The 19,324-nt window shown below is 46.7% G+C and overlaps 1 pseudogene; it reads right to left on the reverse strand.

Moving 5' to 3' along the window:
* Window positions 1-19,009, reverse strand: part of LOC123158039 (crossover junction endonuclease MUS81-like) — a 32,277-nt pseudogene extending 13,268 nt beyond the window's left edge.
* Window positions 19,010-19,324: the final 315 nt, after the last annotated feature.

Raw genomic sequence — 19,324 nt, forward strand, 5'->3', positions numbered from 1 at the left:
CACAACGGGTCATATTACCTCATTGACGTCCGGGAGCACAAAGATTCACGTAAGTCGGAGGAAGAGACCCGACGGCCGTGGAACATAGCTCAGCTTCGGCCTTATTACACTTGAGCCACCGGCTCTCATAATGTACATATTTCTCTAAGCCATGTATATATTATGATAAGCAATAAAGCAGGACCTCTGTCCTTTTTTCTCCTCCAAAGATGAATGTGTTGTTTTCATTACAAGATCATGTGATAACTTGAAGGAGGATCCGGCTTATGATCGTATTCGAATCTAGCCATACACAATATAGTCACTTGGGGGCTTCCTGTTCAAACATAGGTCGTATTCGAACCAAAGAGAACATAGCTGTCGATACCCATTTGATTGGCAAAGTGCCGAGCTCATTGGGGAGTTTTCTTTGATCATATTTGAATCATAGTTTAACCTCTTTGGGAACCGACGTGGATCGTATTCGAATCAGCGTCGTTAAACAATTCTTAAGGTCATTTGGGGGCTTCCTGTTCAAACATGGGTCGTATTCGAACCAAGGAGAACATAGCTGTCGGTACCCTCTTGATTGGCATCGCCACACCCACTAGGGGCTATATGATCGCATTCGAATCCTAGCATAACCCCTTTGGGACGGGTCTCTGGTCGTATTCGAACCGGAAGCCCCTAAGTTCTTCTGATTTATAGCGAGTTCTTATGATTATTTCAAGTGTGCACGGCGGGTCTCACTTTGCCGGCTTAACTTTGATTTATAGTACTAGTCGAATACAATCGGTGTTATTAAGACTGGTAAACCGGAATTGAGGTACCAACCTTATTACCCGGGTTGTATAAGCCGGAAGTGTGCTTGCAGGCCGGTAAGTGTGTTATTACGGGTATATCAAGGACATAATTGAGGACCAGTCTTTTTTGATTCATATTCCGGGTTATATGTCTAAAACTATGATTCTCAGTGCGGTAAGCCGCCTAGAGACTTGTGATTTGTCCTTCTAGGCAGGATAGTTAAAGGCAACTATTTGAGCTTAAGGAAAATGAATGATCAATTATGACCCGGAGAAGTATAAAGGAGACAACTTCAATGGAATTCAGCATTCAACATGTGCACGATGGCACGGCAAAGTTAAAGTGTTGGTCCTACTCTATTACAAGACTCATCGAGTCCAAAAGGGTGAAGCATTGTTTAATAAGCCGCCTGCAGCGTTACGATGCTTGCTGGGTTGAAGTTTCCGGCTCATCCCTCTCCGCTCCTCCGGCTGTTCCCAAGACCTGGAAAGTTGACGACTTCCAGTCAATGCCGCTCAGAGCTTCAAATTGAGCTTCCTCGTCAATTAACCCCGCCGGGTCAATCTCCGGGGCAAAGGTGTGCTTCCGAGTCGGCGGGACTAAGCTGATGGCTTCATAGCGCGGAGTGGGGATCCTCTGATTCTCTGAATCGTAACCCGACTGGTACTTAGTCAGATCCGTATCATTGCCAATCAAAGTGGCCACCGGGCGTACGATCTTCACGCAGGCTGCAAAGTCCCTTTGGTCGAAGGGGGTGCCGTCTTCCTTTAAACCGGGGTAGCCTAGAGCAATGTCCGCCGGGTGTAATTCTGGAGGAACGCCTTGGCCCGGCTCAGAGCAGCTATGGCTCCGGCTCTTGCAGAGGCCCGTCGCAGCTCTTGGACACGTTGAGGAAGAACGGCGAGCCGGCGAAGAACTTCCGCCAGGTGAGTCGGCACCTCATTGGATAGGTCCACCACAGCCAAAGCACGCTGTGACCCGGTGTAGAGCTGCTCCACCAGGGTGTACACGGCCTTCAACTTGGTTACCACACTTTGGTTGAGGTTGGCGCTTCTGGGACCTGTTTAACAGAATAAGACAAGCCGCCGACAAGGATGGGTTATGAGATATAAAGATTATAAACTTGATGAAAGCCGGTGAAATGACTTTCCGAAGATTGCGGCAACCATCTGGGACACTTGGCGCTTTAAGCCGGAGAGTTCGGCGGTCTTCTCTGTCAGAGCCTTCTCCGCCTGTTCGGCCCGGTTCACCAGAGTAGCCTTTTCTTCGGCCCAAGCTTTCCGTTCAGCGTCAAAGTCCGTCTTCAGCTTTTCTTGCGCAGCAATACTGGACACAAATTTGGCATTGGCCTTCCGGGTCTCAGTTTCTTGCGTCCTCAGGCGGGTCTTCAGATCGGAGATGGCAGCTTCAAACTTCTTGCAAGTAGCCTGCATAAATTCCGGGTTATAGGATGAACAGTTATTATGCAATTTTAAAGTCCCAAGCACTTTCCAAGCAAAGACACTTGGCACTTGGGGGCTAATGCATATCGAACGTTTCTATTTACAAATTGCCGGTTCAAGCGAGTAAGCCGGAACTTAAGTCTACAACATATTCTATCATAAGTCGTAGACTTGGGGGCTAGAGTATGGTAAGAATAACAAGATAACTATGCAGTAAGCAAGAAGAAAGAAGAGTAGTACCTCAGACTTCTGATGAATCTGGTTTACCATGCTGATCTCTACATCCCGGCTCTTGTGCACTTGGCTGACATAGACGGAGACGATCTCTCCGATGTTCAGATTGGCGTAGTCGGTGAGGTCTAGATTAACCCGGCGGTGCTGTAGCAACTCCTCCTTGGCGGAGCACTTGGCCAGTGCAGTAGGTCTCCCCGGCTCAACAAACTCCGTCCGGGTGATTACCACGTCCGGGTCATTGACCGGCTGAGCCGAGCTGGAGGTCTCCGGGTTAGCAGAAGCTTCTGCAGTTGCCTTGTCGGTTGGAGCGGTGGCTTCGGGAGCGGAGGCAGCTGGCGGTTCTTGAGCTGCTACCTCCGGTTCAGGCAAGTCCGGCTCTTTGACCGGCTTGTTCTTCTTCGCCTTCTTGGTGAGCTTTGCCTGGGCACTGAAAGGACAAAAAGGTTAGTACAAAGGTATGAGCAAAGATAAGCACAACAAGAGATGATCATCATTACCTGGGTACGGTCTTGAAGGCCGGCAGGCTTGATTGCATCGAGTCACCAGAGGAGGGTGAGGTTTCCTGATAGGTTGAATCAGAAGAATTGAGCGGCTGACGTATAACACCCGCCAAAGGATGAAAAGGGTACAAGTTGGAGATAACCTCGGTTCGGCGTTTCCTCGATGCGTCGGGTAAGCCGGAGGAGAGGTCAGCGTCCTTGTTGGTCCGGGTGTGCCGCCGGCTCTCATGAGTCTGTTGCTTCAAAAGAAATTGAGGGTCTTGATAAGCTAAAGGATGAGAAAATCTTACTTTCCGGGTTACCCTTCGGACTTTCAGCCTTGGCAAGGGCTCCGAGTCGGAGGAAAGTATCATTACCTCTTCAACCACCGGGTTACTTGCTCCGGTATCATCCTGTTGATGAATAGTATTGATAAGGTGGACAGAAATAAACAATGAATACAACAAGAGATTACAGGTTCAGAGTTTACCTCTGACTCGGAGCTGTCGCTTAGTTGCAGCAGCTCTGAAGCAGTAGGCCTACTTCCCTTCTTGCGGGGAGCGGCTCTCTTGGCGGCTTTCTTAGCCTTCCTGGCCTTCTTGGCCGCCTCATGGTCATATTTGACCTTCCAGAATTTGTCATCAGCCTGAAAAATACAATGATGATTTCTTAAAGATTCAGATGAAGGTTATCTACAGAAGAAGATAAGATGTTCAGGTCAGCGGCTTACTGCTGGGGCTGGGTTGGTCTTGCAGAAGGGGGCTAACCCGGTCCTCCCGCAGTCTGCCAAGCTCTCATTTAAAAGGGCCTTGGTCATGTCTTCAGCAATGTCTTCAGGAAGATCGTTGCGGCTGTGTCGCAGGGGGTCATCTTTCCGGCCTGTGTATTCACACATTAAGCCGGGGCGGCGGCTCAGGGGGATCACCCGCCACGAGATCCAGACCCAGACCAGATCAATTCCGTTGAGACCATTGCCCAGGAGAGCCTTGATCTTGTTGATGGTGGGGAGCAGAGGTTGGCGCTCCGCCTGAGTTAACTTGGCAGACAGAGGGTGAGTTGGTTCCAGACGTGAAGGGCGAAAGCCGGGCAGCGGGCTCTCGTCAGCCGGCGACGTGTCTTGGCAATAGAACCACGTCTGGTTCCAGTCCTTTGGGTGACTTGGCAGCTCGGTGTAAGGGAAAAGGCAGTCTCTCCGTCGCTGAATGGAGATGCCGCCAAGTTCCAAGCTTGGCCCGTTGGCGCACTCGTTCTGACGGTTCAGGTAGAAGAGCTCTCTGAAGAGCAGCGGGCTGGGCTCCTCTCCAAGGTAGACTTCGCAGAACACTTGGAAGTTGCATATATTGGACACAGAATTGGGTCCTATGTCTTGTGGCCGCAGGTCAAAGAAATTCAGCATGTCTCTAAAGAACTTTGAGCCGGGCGGTGCAAAGCCCCGGCTCATGTGATCCGCAAAAATGACCACCTCCCCGTCCCTTGGCTGTGGTCTCTCCTCTGATGGGTCGGGGGCACAGTAGGACATAACGTCCTTCTTAGGCAGGTAACCCGACTTCATGAAATCTGTTAAAGTCTCATCGGTGATGCTGGACCTCATCCAATTGCATGTGATGGGAGCTTTGGAAGGCATGGTGAAAGTCGGACGCCTATGATAAAAGGAAAATGTCCGGTTTAATTGAAAGCCGGAGGAAATTTACAGTTCAGTGTTTAAAGTGACGGCTTATGGAGGGGCCTAATGACATATATCTAAGTGCATCGGGTTATGTAAGCCGCTGGTGTGCTTGAGAGTAATTCAAATCGTCTACAGCCTTGTTGTAAGTGAGCCGGAAAATTTTACGGCGCGTGGCTTCCTTTGAGCCGGAAGGTTCTATGGTGCGTGGTTTCTTTAAACCGGAATGTAAGCCGCCGTGATTTAACGGGTGCAGTTTTCTACTAAGTGTGGTGAAAACAGGTTTCACACGTTGCAGTAAATAATTTGGATCAAAACGGTCGGCTAAAAGGAAAGTTTCTAGACCTAAAAACAGATGCAAAGGAAGTTCTTGGGCTCGAACGGAGGCTTTATGAGGTGAAAAGAGATCTATTTGCATTTGAAATGGGTGCTAAACAACTGCCGCGTTGGTTCTATACTATCTTAAGATCAAGAAGAGGCAGTAAAAATGAAAACTACCAAGAACTCGTGGGCGACGGCGAAGAACATGGAAGAACAGCAGGAGCTTAAACGTAGATCTATTCTACGAGGAGTAAGGAACTTACAGATGCAGATGTGCTGCGAGAGTTCACCGCGTTTCTCTGGACGTTTCAGGGTGATGCAGCGGCCAAGGTTGATGAGGACGCGGAGCTCTGTGGCGGCGGCGGCGGCGGAGCTCGAGCAGCACGGGAGCAGCGAGAGGAAGGGGACGACAGAAGGGGGAGAATGGAAAGACCCGAGGGTCGGGCTATTTATAAGGCCAGTCTCATAAGTGAGCGCGAGAAACGAGGAGGCCACGGCGCGGTTATCTCGCTCGAGAGGCGCCTCGATTTTCGGGATGGCAGTAAAGATAAGATTCATTGCAGATCTGGTGGAGTAAAAAATGGACTTAATGGAAGATGACATCACGGCGGATTACCCGGAGTCCAGAGGATGACGTCACGCCGGGTTATGGCCTTCACACAATTGTAAGCCGGAGATTTTCTGTCGAAAGAATTGAAGATTGACATGAGCCGGTTCAAATCAATCTGGGGCCTAATGTTGAGGATATAAACCTTAGAGTCACCCACCAGAAGGGGCCGGGTTACTCATAAGGGTCATCACTTGAAGCCTGGCGCTAAGCCTGAAGACGGTGGGCCAAAGATGGGCTTAAGACCCGGAGATGGCTTAAGACCCGTAGTGATAAACCGCCGTATGGCGAGACTTGTAGTGTAAGGCAAGAATAGTTGAGAGTCCGAGCCGGACACTTTTATGAGCCGGCCGGGACTCTGAGAGCCGCTGGGCGTCAACCTCTTTATATAAAGGGACGACCCGGCAGCGGTTTAGGGACAGGAAAAGATCTCATCGAGAGCCAGGCATAGCAGTTAAGCTCCCTGGTCATCGAAACCCTAATCGATACCACCTCAACTGGACGTAGGCTTTTACCTTCACCGTAAGGGGCCGAACCAGTATAAACCCTCGTGTTCCTTGTCCCGTTAACCCCTTCAAGCTTCCTAGCGGCGATGGCTCCACGACTAAGTCCTAGCTTGAGGACATCTGCCGTGACAATTCCACGACACTAACCATCAACAATTGATGCTCCTACTTGATTTCTACTTTCGTGGTGTCAAACATCGCGAATAGCTCAAGGATCATCATATCTATCCCTGATTTGTTATAGTTCATCACAAAGCTCTAGTAGCTTGGTGGCAGTGACTTTGGAGAACCATCACTATCTCATCTGGAAGATTAACTCCCACTCGATTCAAGCGATTGTAGTACTCAGACAATCTGAGCACATGCTCAACGGTTGAACTTTTCTCCCTTAGTTTGCAGGATCAAGAAACTTGTCAGAGGTCTCATACCTCTTGACATGGGCACGAGCCTAAAATCCCAATTTTAGCTCTTGGAACATCTCATATGTTTCGCGACGTTTCAAAATGTCTTCGGTGCCTCAATTCTAAACCATTCAACATTACGCACTGAACTATCACGTAGTCATCAAAACGTGTATGTCAGATGTTCGCAACAACCACAAACGACGCTTGAGGTTCAGCACACCGAGCGGTGCATTAAGGACATAAGCCTTCTGTGCAGCAATAAGGACAATCCTCAGTTTACGGACCCAGTCCGCATAATTGCTACTATCAACTTCCAACTAAATTTTCTCTAGGAACATATCTTAAACAGTAGAACTAAAGCGTAAGCTACGACATAATTTGCAAAGACCTTTTGACTATGTTCATGATAATTAAGTTCATCTAATTATTTAATGAACTCCCACTCAGATAGACATCCCTCTAGTCATCTAAGTAATACATGATCCGAGTCAACTAGGCCGTGTCCGATCATCACGTGAGACGGACTAGTCATCATTGGTGAACATCTCCATGTTGATCGTATCTGCTATACGACTCATGTTCGACCTTTCGGTCTCTTGTGTTCCGAGGCCATGTCTGTACATGCTAGGCTCGTCAAGTCAACCTAAGTGTTTCGCATGTGTAAATATGGCTTACACCCGTTGTATGCGAACGTTAGAATCTATCACACCCGATCATCACGTGGTGCTTCGAAACAACGAACCTTCACAACGGTGCACAGTTAGGGGGAACACATCTCTTGAAATTTTAGTGAGGGGTCATCTTATTTATGCTACCGTCGTTCTAAGCAAATAAGATGTAAACATGACAAACATCACATGCAAATCATAAAGTGACATGATATAGCCAATATCATCTTGCGCCTTTGATCTCCATCTTCGAAGCGCGGCATGATCACCTTCGTCACCGGCATGACACCATGATCTCCATCATCGTGTCTTCATGAAGTTGTCTCGCCAACTATTACTTCTACTACTATGGCTAACGATTAGCAATAAAGTAAAGTAATTACATGGCGTTTTCATTGACACGCAGGTTATACAATAAATTAAGACAACTCCTATGGCTCCTGCCGGTTGTCATACTCATCGACATGCAAGTTGTGATTCCTATTACAAGAACATGATCAATCTCATACATCACATATATAATTCATCACATCCTTTTGGCCATATCACATCACATAGCATACCCTGCAAAAACAAGTTAGACGTCCTCTAATTGTTGTTGCATGTTTTACGTGCCTGCTATGGGTTTCTAGCAAGAACGTTTCTTACCTACACAAAAGCCACAACGGTGATATGCCAATTGCTATTTACCCTTCATAAGGACCCTCTTCATCGAATCTGATCTGACTAAAGTGGGAGAGACAGACACCCGCTAGCCACCTTATGCATCAAGTGCATGTCAGTCGGTGGAACCTGTCTCACGTAAGAGTACGTGTAAGGTTGGTCCGGGCCGCTTCATCCCACAATGCCGCCGAATCAAGATAAGACTAGTAACGGCAAGCAAATTGAACAAATCATCGGCCACAACTACTTTGTGTTCTACTCGTGTCTAGAATCTACGCATAAACCTAACTCATGATGCCAGTGATGGGAAACGTAGCAATAATTCAAAATTTTCCTACGTGTCACCAAGATCAATCTAGGAGATGCTAGCAACGGGAGAGAGGGAGTGCATCTTCATACCCTTGAAGATCGCTAAGCGGAAGCGTTACAAGAACGCGGTTGATGGAGTCATACTCGCGGCGATTCAAATCGCGGAGGATCCGATCTAGCGCCGAACGGACGGCGCCTCCGCGTTCAACACACGTACAACCCGGGGACGTCTCCTCCTTCTTGATCCAGCAAGGGGAGAGGAGAAGTTGAGGGAGAACTCCAGCAGCACGACGGCGTGGTGGCAATGGAGCTCGTGGTTCTCCGGCAGAGCTTCGCTAAGCACTACGGAGGAGGAGGAGGAGGTGTATGAGGAGGGAGGGCTGCGCCAGGGAAAAGGTGTGGCTGCCCTCCCACCCCTCCACTATATATAGGGGCAAGGGGAGAGGGGGAGGCGCCCTAGGGTTTCCCCTAGGGGCGGCGGCCAAGCAGATTGGATCTCCCTAGGGAAAATCCTAGGGAGACTTGCCCCCCAAGCCAAGCAGGTGGAGGCTTGCCTCCCAAGCCAGGTGGAGGCGCCCCACCTCCCCAAGTAACGTGGGAAAGGGTGTGGGGGCGCACCACCCCTTAGTGGGTTGGTTTGCCCCTTCCCCTTTGGCCCATGAGGCCCTCCAACACTTGCCGGGGCTCCCGAAACACTTTTCGGTCATGCTGGCCATAGCCTGATACCCCCGGAACACTTCCGGACTCCAATACCCTTCGTCCAATATATCGATCTTCACCGTCGGACCATTCCGGAACTCCTCGTGATGTCCGGGATCTCATCTAGGACTCCGAACAACCTTCGGTAACCACATACTATTTCCCATAACAACTCTAGCGTCACTGAACCTTAAGTGTGTAGACCCTACGGGTTCGGGAACCATGCAGACATGACCGAGACACCTCTCCGGCCAATAACCAATAGCGGGATCTGGATACCCATATTGGCTCCCACATGTTCCACGATGATCTCATCGGATGAAACACGATGTCGGGGATTCAATCAATCACGTATACAATTCCCTTTGTCAATCGGTATGTTACTTGCCCGAGATTCGATCGCCGGTATCCCAATACCTCGTTCAATCTCGTTACCGGCAAGTCTCTTTACTCGTTCCGTAACGCATGATCCCGTGGCTAACTCATTAGTCACATTGAGCTCATTATGATGATGCATTACCGAGTGGGCCCAGAGATACCTCTCCGTCATACGGAGTGACAAATCCCAGTCTCGATTCGTACCAACCCAACAGACACTTTTGGAGATACCTGTAGTGCACCTTTATAGCCACCCAGTTACGTTGTGACGTTTGGTACACCCAATGCATTCGTACGGTATCCGGGAGTTGCACAATCTCATGGTCTAAGGAAAACATACTTGACATTAGAAAAGCTCTTCGCAAACGAACTACACGATCTTGTGCTATGCTTAGGATTGGGTCTTGTCCATCACATCATTCTCCTAATGATGTGATCCAGAACCTCAGTAGTGAAGCAGCTGAAATAGAAGGCATATGGAGCAGTTAATAGGGCATACAACTGACATCCTGAACGGAAGGAATGATACTTAATAATGTTAAACAACGAGAAAAAACACTGCCATTCAGGGGTTAACATGATCGTCCAGGCTTCATGAGAAGAGTACATACGCTGTTTTAACGCCCTCTGATCCATCTACAGTGTTTACATCCCCTTCAACTAGATATATTAGCTTCCTTAGCCCACATTTCTGCAAAAGATACAACAAATGGAGGTATCACGTCGTATTGTTGCTCAAATAACCACAGCAAACCCATATATATGGACAAGAAATACAGTTTCTTTGGGAAGAGATGCTCAATCTACAGGCTCAAGCTTATGTCTGCTAATAACATCGTCCTTCATCATCTCATACCCAAATATGGGCTATGCTTTTCAATTAATGATAACAAAAAATAAGGAAAAAAATCTCCTCGGCTAAGATTAGACTCAAGCAACATCAAATCACAGGGGATAGCATGCGGGCATAAAACATGGCTGGTCAAAAGACACTCAGCACGTTGCAGGGAAACATTCCTTTCATATTCAGCATGTCTGGAACCCAATTGAAATCTAAAATAAACAAGATATCACAAAGTTCTTCATCTAAAAAAAGAAGCACAGATCCGATGCGCTGCTGCTCTTCGTCAAAATAAAAAGTTCTTTATCTAACTGTTTAGAGATCCCTCCATACCTGTGCCTGTTGGGAAACGTAGCAATAATTCAAAATTTTCCTACGTGTCACCAAGATCAATCTAGGAGATGCTAGCAACGAGAGAGGGGGAGTGCATCTTCATACCCTTGAAGATCGCTAAGCGGAAGCGTTACAAGAACGCGGTTGATGGAGTCGTACTCGCGGCGATTCAAATCGCGGAGGATCCGATCTAGCGCCGAACGGACGGCGCCTCCGCGTTCAACACACGTACAACCCGGGGACGTCTCCTCCTTCTTGATCCAGCAAGGGGAGAGGAGAAGTTGAGGGAGAACTCCAGCAGCACGACGGCGTGGTGGCAATGGAGCTCGTGGTTCTCCGGCAGAGCTTCGCTAAGCACTACGGAGGAGGAGGAGGAGGTGTATGAGGAGGGAGGGCTGCGCCAGGGAAAAGGTGTGGCTGCTCTCCCACCCCTCCACTATATATAGGGGCAAGGGGAGAGGGGGAGGCGCCCTAGGGTTTCCCCTAGGGGGCGGCGGCCAAGCAGATTGGATCTCCCTAGGGAAAATCCTAGGGAGACTTGCCCCCCAAGCCAAGCAGGTGGAGGCTTGCCTCCCAAGCCAGGTGGAGGCGCCCCACCTCCCCAAGTAACGTGGGAAAGGGTGTGGGGGCGCACCACCCCTTAGTGGGCTGGTTTGCCCCTTCCCCTTTGGCCCATGAGGCCCTCCAACACTTGCCGGGGCTCCCGAAACACCTTTCGGTCATGCTGGCCATAGCCTGGTACCCCCGGAACACTTCCGGACTCCAATACCCTTCGTCCAATATATCGATCTTCACCGCCGGACCATTTCGGAACTCCTCGTGATGTCCGGGATCTCATCCGGGACTCCGAACAACCTTCGATAACCACATACTATTTTCCATAACAACTCTAGCGTCGCTGAACCTTAAGTGTGTAGACCCTACGGGTTCGGGAACCATGCAGACATGACCGAGACACCTCTCCGGCCAATAACCAATAGCGGGATCTGGATACCCATATTGGCTCCCACATGTTCCACGATGATCTCATCGGATGAACCACAATGTCGGGGATTCAATCAATCCCGTATACAATTCCCTTTGTCAATCGGTATGTTACTTGCCCGAGATTCGATCGTCGGTATCCCAATACCTCATTCAATCTCGTTACCGGCAAGTCTCTTTACTCGTTCCGTAACGCATGATCCCGTGGCTAACTCATTAGTCACATTGAGCTCATTATGATGATGCATTACCGAGTGGGCCCAGAGATACCTCTCCGTCATACGGAGTGACAAATCCCAGTCTCGATTCGTACCAACCCAACAGACACTTTTGGAGATACCTGTAGTGCACCTTTATAGCCACCCAGTTACGTTGTGACGTTTGGTACACCCAAAGCATTCCTACGGTATCCGGGAGTTGCAAATCTCATGGTCTAAGGAAACGATACTTGACATTAGAAAAGCTCTTAGCAAACGAACTACACGATCTTGTGCTATGCTTAGGATTGGGTCTTGTCCATCACATCATTGTCCTAATGATGTGATCCCGTTATCAATGACATCCAATGTCCATGGTCAGGAAACCATAACCATCTATTGATCAACGAGCTAGTCAACTAGAGGCTTACTAGGGACATGTTGTGGTCTATGTATTCACACATGTATTACAGTTTCCAGTTAATACAATTATAACATGAACAATAGACAATTATCATGAACAAGGAAATACAATAATAACCATTTTATTATTGCCTCTAGGGCATATTTCCAACAGTGCCGCCAAACAGGCTAATGACTATGCCCATCAACTTATTTGCAACATGACCAAAACAATGTGTTGTGTTGCCACAACTGCTGTTCAGGATTGTCACAAGAAACAAATGGTAATCTACAATACAATTTTTTTATCACTATCAGTGAGAAATTAGAAGGGGGGCCTTGGCGCAGCGGTAAAGCTGTTGCCTTGTGACCATGAGGTCAACGGGTTCAAGTCCTGGAAACAGCCTCTTCTAGAAATGTAGGGAAAGGCTGTGTACAATAGACCCAAAGCGGTCAGACCCTTCCCCGGACCCTGCGCAAGCAGGAGCTACGTGCACCGGGCTGCCCTTTTTTACTATCAGTGAGAAATTGAAAGCATGAAGAACTGGGAAAGTTAAGATGGAAGGTTTATAATATTAATGGAAAAAATCAAAGCTATTTTCAGATGGTACCTTCAGTCTTAGTTTTTGATCTTTGTATCTGTTGTCTTTAATTGAGCCAAGTAAATCCTCCACATTTTTCCTTTCAACAATGAAATCAAGAACATAATCGTTGTCAAGTTCTTTATGGCGAGCAATCCAAAGAGCATCTCCAACAGGCAAGTGTTTAATCTGGATGTCATGGTTCGAACAGAAGGATCAGCACAATTTTCTTTGGCACATTATATGAACAGTTCAATCCATGCAAAGCAACTTTGTTAATGTTATTATGCTGTCTCCTTGCACACAAGCAAGAAAAAAGTGCAGTCAGCAATCATTAGCACAGTGGGACAGCGGCCAAACATATCAGATAATTAATCCAGCAGTACAGGGCATTTAATTTAGAACCATGTTGATGCATACAATGACTTAGCAGTGTATTTTGGTTGTCTGAAGAAATGAACAAGGATAACACCCAGAGGAGTACTCATGAATTAGATACAATAAAGGAAAGGGCAAGCATGGTTAAACAGAGAGAGTTCACATAACTCTCAATCCAACTAACCTCTACAGGAATATTAAACTGCGAGCGTATATTATCAACAACTTTTCTTCTCGAACGGGGCCTGCACAAAAAGGGAGCAATCATAAGAGAACTGAATTCTGATGCATAGATGGATGATTAAATAAAACATAAAAAAACTATTGGGTGCAATAATAATCAATTTGTTTCCTTGGAAAATAATTTAATTAAACAACATACAGAATCTAAATTTTATATACAGAAGCAGAAGGTTAAACAGTTGAAGTAATACAAGATAACGAATCAAAGTGTCATCAAAATTCACAATTCCAGCAGTAAGTGGATAAATATGTGAAATCCCTTGCCCATCTTATTTAAACAGAAATAATATTAACATGAAGAATAGAATGACCTTGCAGGTCATGTGAAAGAGAGACTAGGTACGCATACTCCCAATCTTCAGTTACTTACCCTCCTCAAAAGATGTTTTTTGGAGGGGGGTGCCTAAATATATTGTTTATTTGCTAAGACAGCCTTGTTATGATCCTACTTAAATATCAGACACAACTAAAAAATACAACTCATGAGTAAGATACGATCATACAGACCCGAAAGTATCTCGATCATCCAATATCAGCACCACTTCATAAGCTTTCAGAAAACTTTCATTAGATTGATGCGGTGGCATAGCTAGTAAAGACATTTCAGCAGAACCCTGACGTTAGAAAAGAAAATGTTGCATTATGTTCCATTTGAAAAAGAAGGGTACGGAATGGGGAAGTCAAGTGTACCATTGCACTAAACGATTGCTGTCCAAACATTCCTCGAGATGAAAGAGGAGAATTAGTAGCATGGCCGTTGTCTGAAAAAAGGGCATTAACTACAAATATCAGCTGGGAATAATATTTTGCTTATGGAATATATCCTCATGTTATATGCAAAGAAAGCATGTTGATACCAAAGGAACTGGAACTGCCTGCTTTTGAGTTTGGAAGTCCACTTCTTTCAGAACCTGCAATTGAGTAAAAGGAATTTATTATAGTGCTGCTGGGGTACAATAATCGGTTATCTGGAAATTCATACTGCATGAGCAGAAAACTTTATTAATACCTATCAGGGGACTGCTGCCGTCATATTCATCAGAATCTTAATCGCTGAGCACAACTGCAGGATGACCGGCCGCCGTTAAAGGTCCTGCAGGACCGTCCAATCTAGACCGTGCAAGACAATCACGGGCTGTCTCTTTGCCTTTTTCTGTTAGGTAATACCTACAGCAAACTTATACGGTAAGCCCCAAGTCTATGCTTGGTATCTCAACAGAATGTATGTGCTAGGCAAATAAAGCCCCAGAGAGAAAAAAGGAGATGCAAACTGAACAGGGTGAGTTCTACTTGTATTCAGGGTGGAAATAAAGGAGATGACTGTAGGACCAAAATAATGAGCAAGATCTGGTTCATGTAACAAACTGGCATATATCTGGAACATTCCCAAATGGCCACATGTGCAAGATTTTTATAAACATGTTTCAGGTTCATATTGTGGACCAGATAAGTTCAAAGGAGCTATGGAATTGGACATGCCTGCTTCTATTCCATCGATAGAAAATTGATGATATACCACCGCAGAGTTGTATGTTTAAAAGATAAATTTCTTAATTAGCTCAAAAGATTAGAGAGCATTATATTACCTAAGGTCCCACAAGCATCAACTAGTAAACTATCAGATGTTGATACTCTGCTAGCATATATATGACTTCACTACTGCACTATATCAAACTTCTCTGATCAAGAGAAAAAACTGAAGTAGGAATGTTTCTTGATACTCCCTCTGTAAACTAATATAAGAGCGTTTAGATCACTAAAGTAGTGATCCAAACACTCTTATATTAGTTTACGGAGGGAATACAAGTTAAATTACTGGAGAACACATGTACCAAACAGCAAAAGCACACCAGAGGTTAGCCGCATTTTTTGATCCAGCCGATCCACAATCAGACCAAAACATGTGAGAGGATTTTATATCCGGTGAGTGTCGCAAGAGCATGAATTGGATAACATAGTGCAGACACAATCATACTTAAATATGTGAGAACCCTATGAACCCTCTAATGAGAGTCAAGTTCATGCATACAAGTGATATATTTTATAGCTCTGGTATCTCCTTGAGTTTGAGTCCATTAAAATATCACTTTATCATTTAAGAAAGATCAGGCAAAGTAAAAAGTTCACAACCAGCTAGCAGGGCCACAATAGTACATTATACAGCAATAGCCAGTGATGTGAAGGTAATAAAACTTGTGCTCTAATACGTGAGTATAAAACATATTGGGTTTACTCCTCTAAAAGATCCAATTCCTTTTTCAATAAATGACGGAAAAACATAACCTTAACATGAGGATGAGCCTGGTACATTACTTTGCAGGATTACTCTTTTTCTCAACCAGATCCTTATTTGTTAACGTCTTCATGCTATTCCATCCAGTGAAACTGTAACCGTCATTCCGAGAATTCCTACTGTTGTTTGGGCTGCTCATAATACAACATAGACAGTTAGTGATGCACTAAAGTATCAGATGAAATCAGCAACCGTGGCATATACTGAGTCACTAAAACTGTACCCTATTGCATGGTGTGACAGACCACTGGCTTCAGCAGCATCAATAAGCTCTTGCCTCATCATAAATTCCTTCCCTCTTTCCATTTCCCTAGGGGGGGAACAACTGTCAATATCTGCTGTTGCATATTCAAGTGTCTTTTCCCTTTTTCTCTGATTAAATGTTGCCCTTTGTACTAAGGTTGCACTAATTTTGCAGCGTGAACAACAAAAATTTAGGTAAGATAGCCCCCCACCCCCCACCCTAAAAAAACCATACCTGTAGAGTGTGATCATTATTGCATAAGCAGCTGATTTCAACCGTGGCACATAAGGTTTGTTCATGTGTTCTTCTTCCCTGTTAAAAGGACAGTACCCTTTAAGATATAACAATAAACCTGTTTCCATAGAACTGACTATTGATAAAACTGAAGGGGAAGAAGACTTGTTGTCATCCTGATGATGAAAAAGGAATAACAGATTCCAGAGGACATGTGAGCAATCAAGAAAACTATTACCCATTTCTCCTGGTGTATTACTTCTCGGAGGGGACAAATCAAGGCTGGACCCTGGAAGGAGTCTTCCATGACGTCAACAACCCAACCTCCAACTCCCCTGACAAAAATAATAGAACCAAAGAAAAAACAACAATGATTAAACTAATTCAGAAAATGTAAAGTTTTTCAAAAATCGATGCAACTCAATGTAGAAAGCAACCGTTGGTACTAGATATATTCCACACATCAATCTAGTGTGCGATTTCCGCCTCTAAATTCAACACACAAAAGAAAAATCAAAGGGAAAGAGTTATAGTATATGGATCAAAACTAAAGCCATGCTGTTATAAACTTATACCACTTGTTTGGTTATCTACTTGCAGGCAAATCCCAAGTAGAGTAGCAACCCTAAAGGGATGGATATAAATACACCTCGCCATATAAAAATGGTAACGGCCTAGATCAATTTTAGCATATACCTGCAGCAAATCAACGGCCGCAGCAGATGAGCAAACATAAGGGGAACTGAACTGAAACTTATGATTCCACAGACCAATAGCCATCCAAACCGAGAATTCATGCTCAGACCAAATGGGCACAACTAAAATTCCCTAAGGACTAAGCCGTTACATCCATCCACCAAACAAAAACTAAGATCCCAGAGCTAGGGCGCCCAAATCATAAACCGACCCGTTCGTCTTAGAGCAGCAATGTGACCGCAGCGCCGACCCGAAGCACACGACCCGAAATCGACCGAAACCTAGGCTCGCCTCAACAGCGTAAGAGGAAACAGTTCGAGAGGGGCGGGGAAATGCGCACGTGAGACGGGCCAGGTCGCCGGGGGTCTGGACGGGCTCCTTGGCGGCGCAGACGCCGGTGTAGGCGGCGGAGAGCGCGCGGGCCTGGTGCTCCGGGAGGCCGCCCGGCTGCTGCGCCGCCATGGAGCGGTGCTTCTCGAAGATCCTGGCCGCGACCTCCTCGTTCTCCGGGAGGTTCACCTTGCGCTTCTTCTTCGGCACCGACGACGCCGAGGGTGGAGGGCGTGGGAATGTGGGACTGGGAGGGGACTCGGATGGGACTGCGGGTGTGGGGGTGGGGAGTGGGGAGGGGGTTAGGGTTTGGGATTTGGAAATGGGGAGGGAGAGCCCGCCATTATTAGGTCCTAAAACCTAAAAAGTGCATACGCACTATCGGGAAAGAACGAGCGGTTGAACGAGAGCCGCTCGATCTTGTTCCGATCGACGGCGCGGGGTGTCCAGGTGTTCCCTGGTCGGGTGGTGGAGCCGTGCCGCTCGGACCCGCATGTGGACCGGTCGCCTGGTCCGATCGCGCCGCGCCACGCGAGATAAACCTCCCGTCAGACCCATACATCATAGAGGATTAGGCAGTCCCCCAGCGTGATAGCCGTCTTGCCTAGTGGGTGGCGGTTTTGAATTTCGTGCCATTACCCCGTCCATCCCCCACCTCTTGTGGTCCGTCCTTACTCTTTCCCCCTTGCTCTTGGCGTTGGTTGGTGCTGCAGAGGCGGTTCCAAAATCCGCCGGGGTGTGGTCGACGGTGGGGTGCGCCGCGAGGGTCGTCGTTCGCAGCGGCACAGGTACTGCTCCTATACGCGCTCCCTGTTCTTCGTCCCTGCTTGTTTCTCCACTCGCCCGCCCTCCTTTTTCTGGTGAGGTCACACGTTTTCCGGTGAGGTCACAGTCGTTGTCAGGGAGGTCGAGGTAGAGGTCGAACTCGAGGTCACGGTCGGGGTCAGAGAGGTCGAACTCATTTTCCGGCGAGGTTGAGGTCACCCCCGCGGACTACTCCGTTTGGGAAACTGCCGGATTGGCAGGGGTGGGCTAGGGTCGTGCTTATCCCGTCGTTTTTGCGTTGCAGTAGGGGGAGAGCTCGTGCATATACGTATGGGATGAGTGGTTCGAGGAGGAGGAGTGGTTCGCAGCGATAGAGCCTCGTCTGTGGATTGTAGCCTCGCGGTGGATCTGGTGTTTTTGATGTCTGTTTTTCCCCGCGGTGTGCAACTAGGTTGCCCCTTGCGTGCAAATTATGAGCAGTAGTAAACAATTTTTGAGATAATATAGCCAATCTGCCAGCCTTGTGGTGGATCTCCTGGTTCATGTGTTTTCCCCTGTTCTGTGCAATTAGGGACCATTACATGTGCAAATTAGTAATTATGCTTGCCAATTTCCCAATATACTCTATCCAAGCTGCCAGCCTTTGTGATGGATCTGGTGGTTTGTGTGTTTCCCCTGCTGTGTGCAACTAGGGACCCTTGTTTGTGCAATTTAGCACCAATGCTTGCCAGTTTTCCAATATAGTCGACCCAATCTGCCAGCCTTGTGGTGGATGTGGTGGTTCACATGTTTTTCTCCTGTTGTGTGCAAATAGGGACCATCACTTGTGCAAATTAGTACCAATGGTTGCCATTTTTCCAATATAGTCTACTGATTTGTCTGCCAGCCTTTGTGCTGGATCTGGTCGTTCGTGTGTTTTTCCTCTGCTGTGTGCAATTAGGGCCCCTTGATTGTGCAAATTAGTACCAATGCTTGCCAATTTTCCAATATAGACTACCCAATCTGCCAGTCTTGTTGTGGATGTGGTTGTTCATGTGTTTTCCCCTGCTGTGTGTAACTAGGGACCCTTATTTGTGCAAATTAGTGTCAATGCTTGCCAATTTCCCAATATAGTCTACCCAATTGTTTTGCTGGATATATTCTTGTTGGCTATGCATTTTTTGTTTGTCCCAGTTGCACAAGTTTATCATACTCAGTTGGTTTCCTTTAGTTAACTATTTTCTACCTAATTATTACTTGCCACAGTTAAACTTAGTTGGCTTATATGCTGTCCAGTTGCACAAGGTTGACTGCCCAGTTGGCTGCATCACTATCGTAGTTGGCTGTCCACATGTTTACAAATTTTTGCACTAGGTGTCCTGCTTATGTGTAGAGGTCTGCAGATCAAAGCAACCTTTTATGTTTTCTCTAGTTTGTTTGCGCATCTTTTAACTATGTTTTCTTTTCTTGTATTTCCCACGTAGGGTAAAAATGGTTATAATAGGAGGAGATGCGGATGGCAATGAAGATGATGTTTTTTTACTTTTTATGTGTTTTCGAGTTGTTTTCAACTTATCCATGTATGCTAATGTCCTTTTTTCAAGTTTTTTGGTTGCTTAATCAGGGTTCTGGAAGTCAGTCCCTTCGCCGAAACTCGAAGCGTGCGGA

Source organism: Triticum aestivum, chromosome 1D (genome assembly GCF_018294505.1).
Source record: "Triticum aestivum cultivar Chinese Spring chromosome 1D, IWGSC CS RefSeq v2.1, whole genome shotgun sequence".
Lineage (NCBI taxonomy): Eukaryota > Viridiplantae > Streptophyta > Magnoliopsida > Poales > Poaceae > Triticum > Triticum aestivum.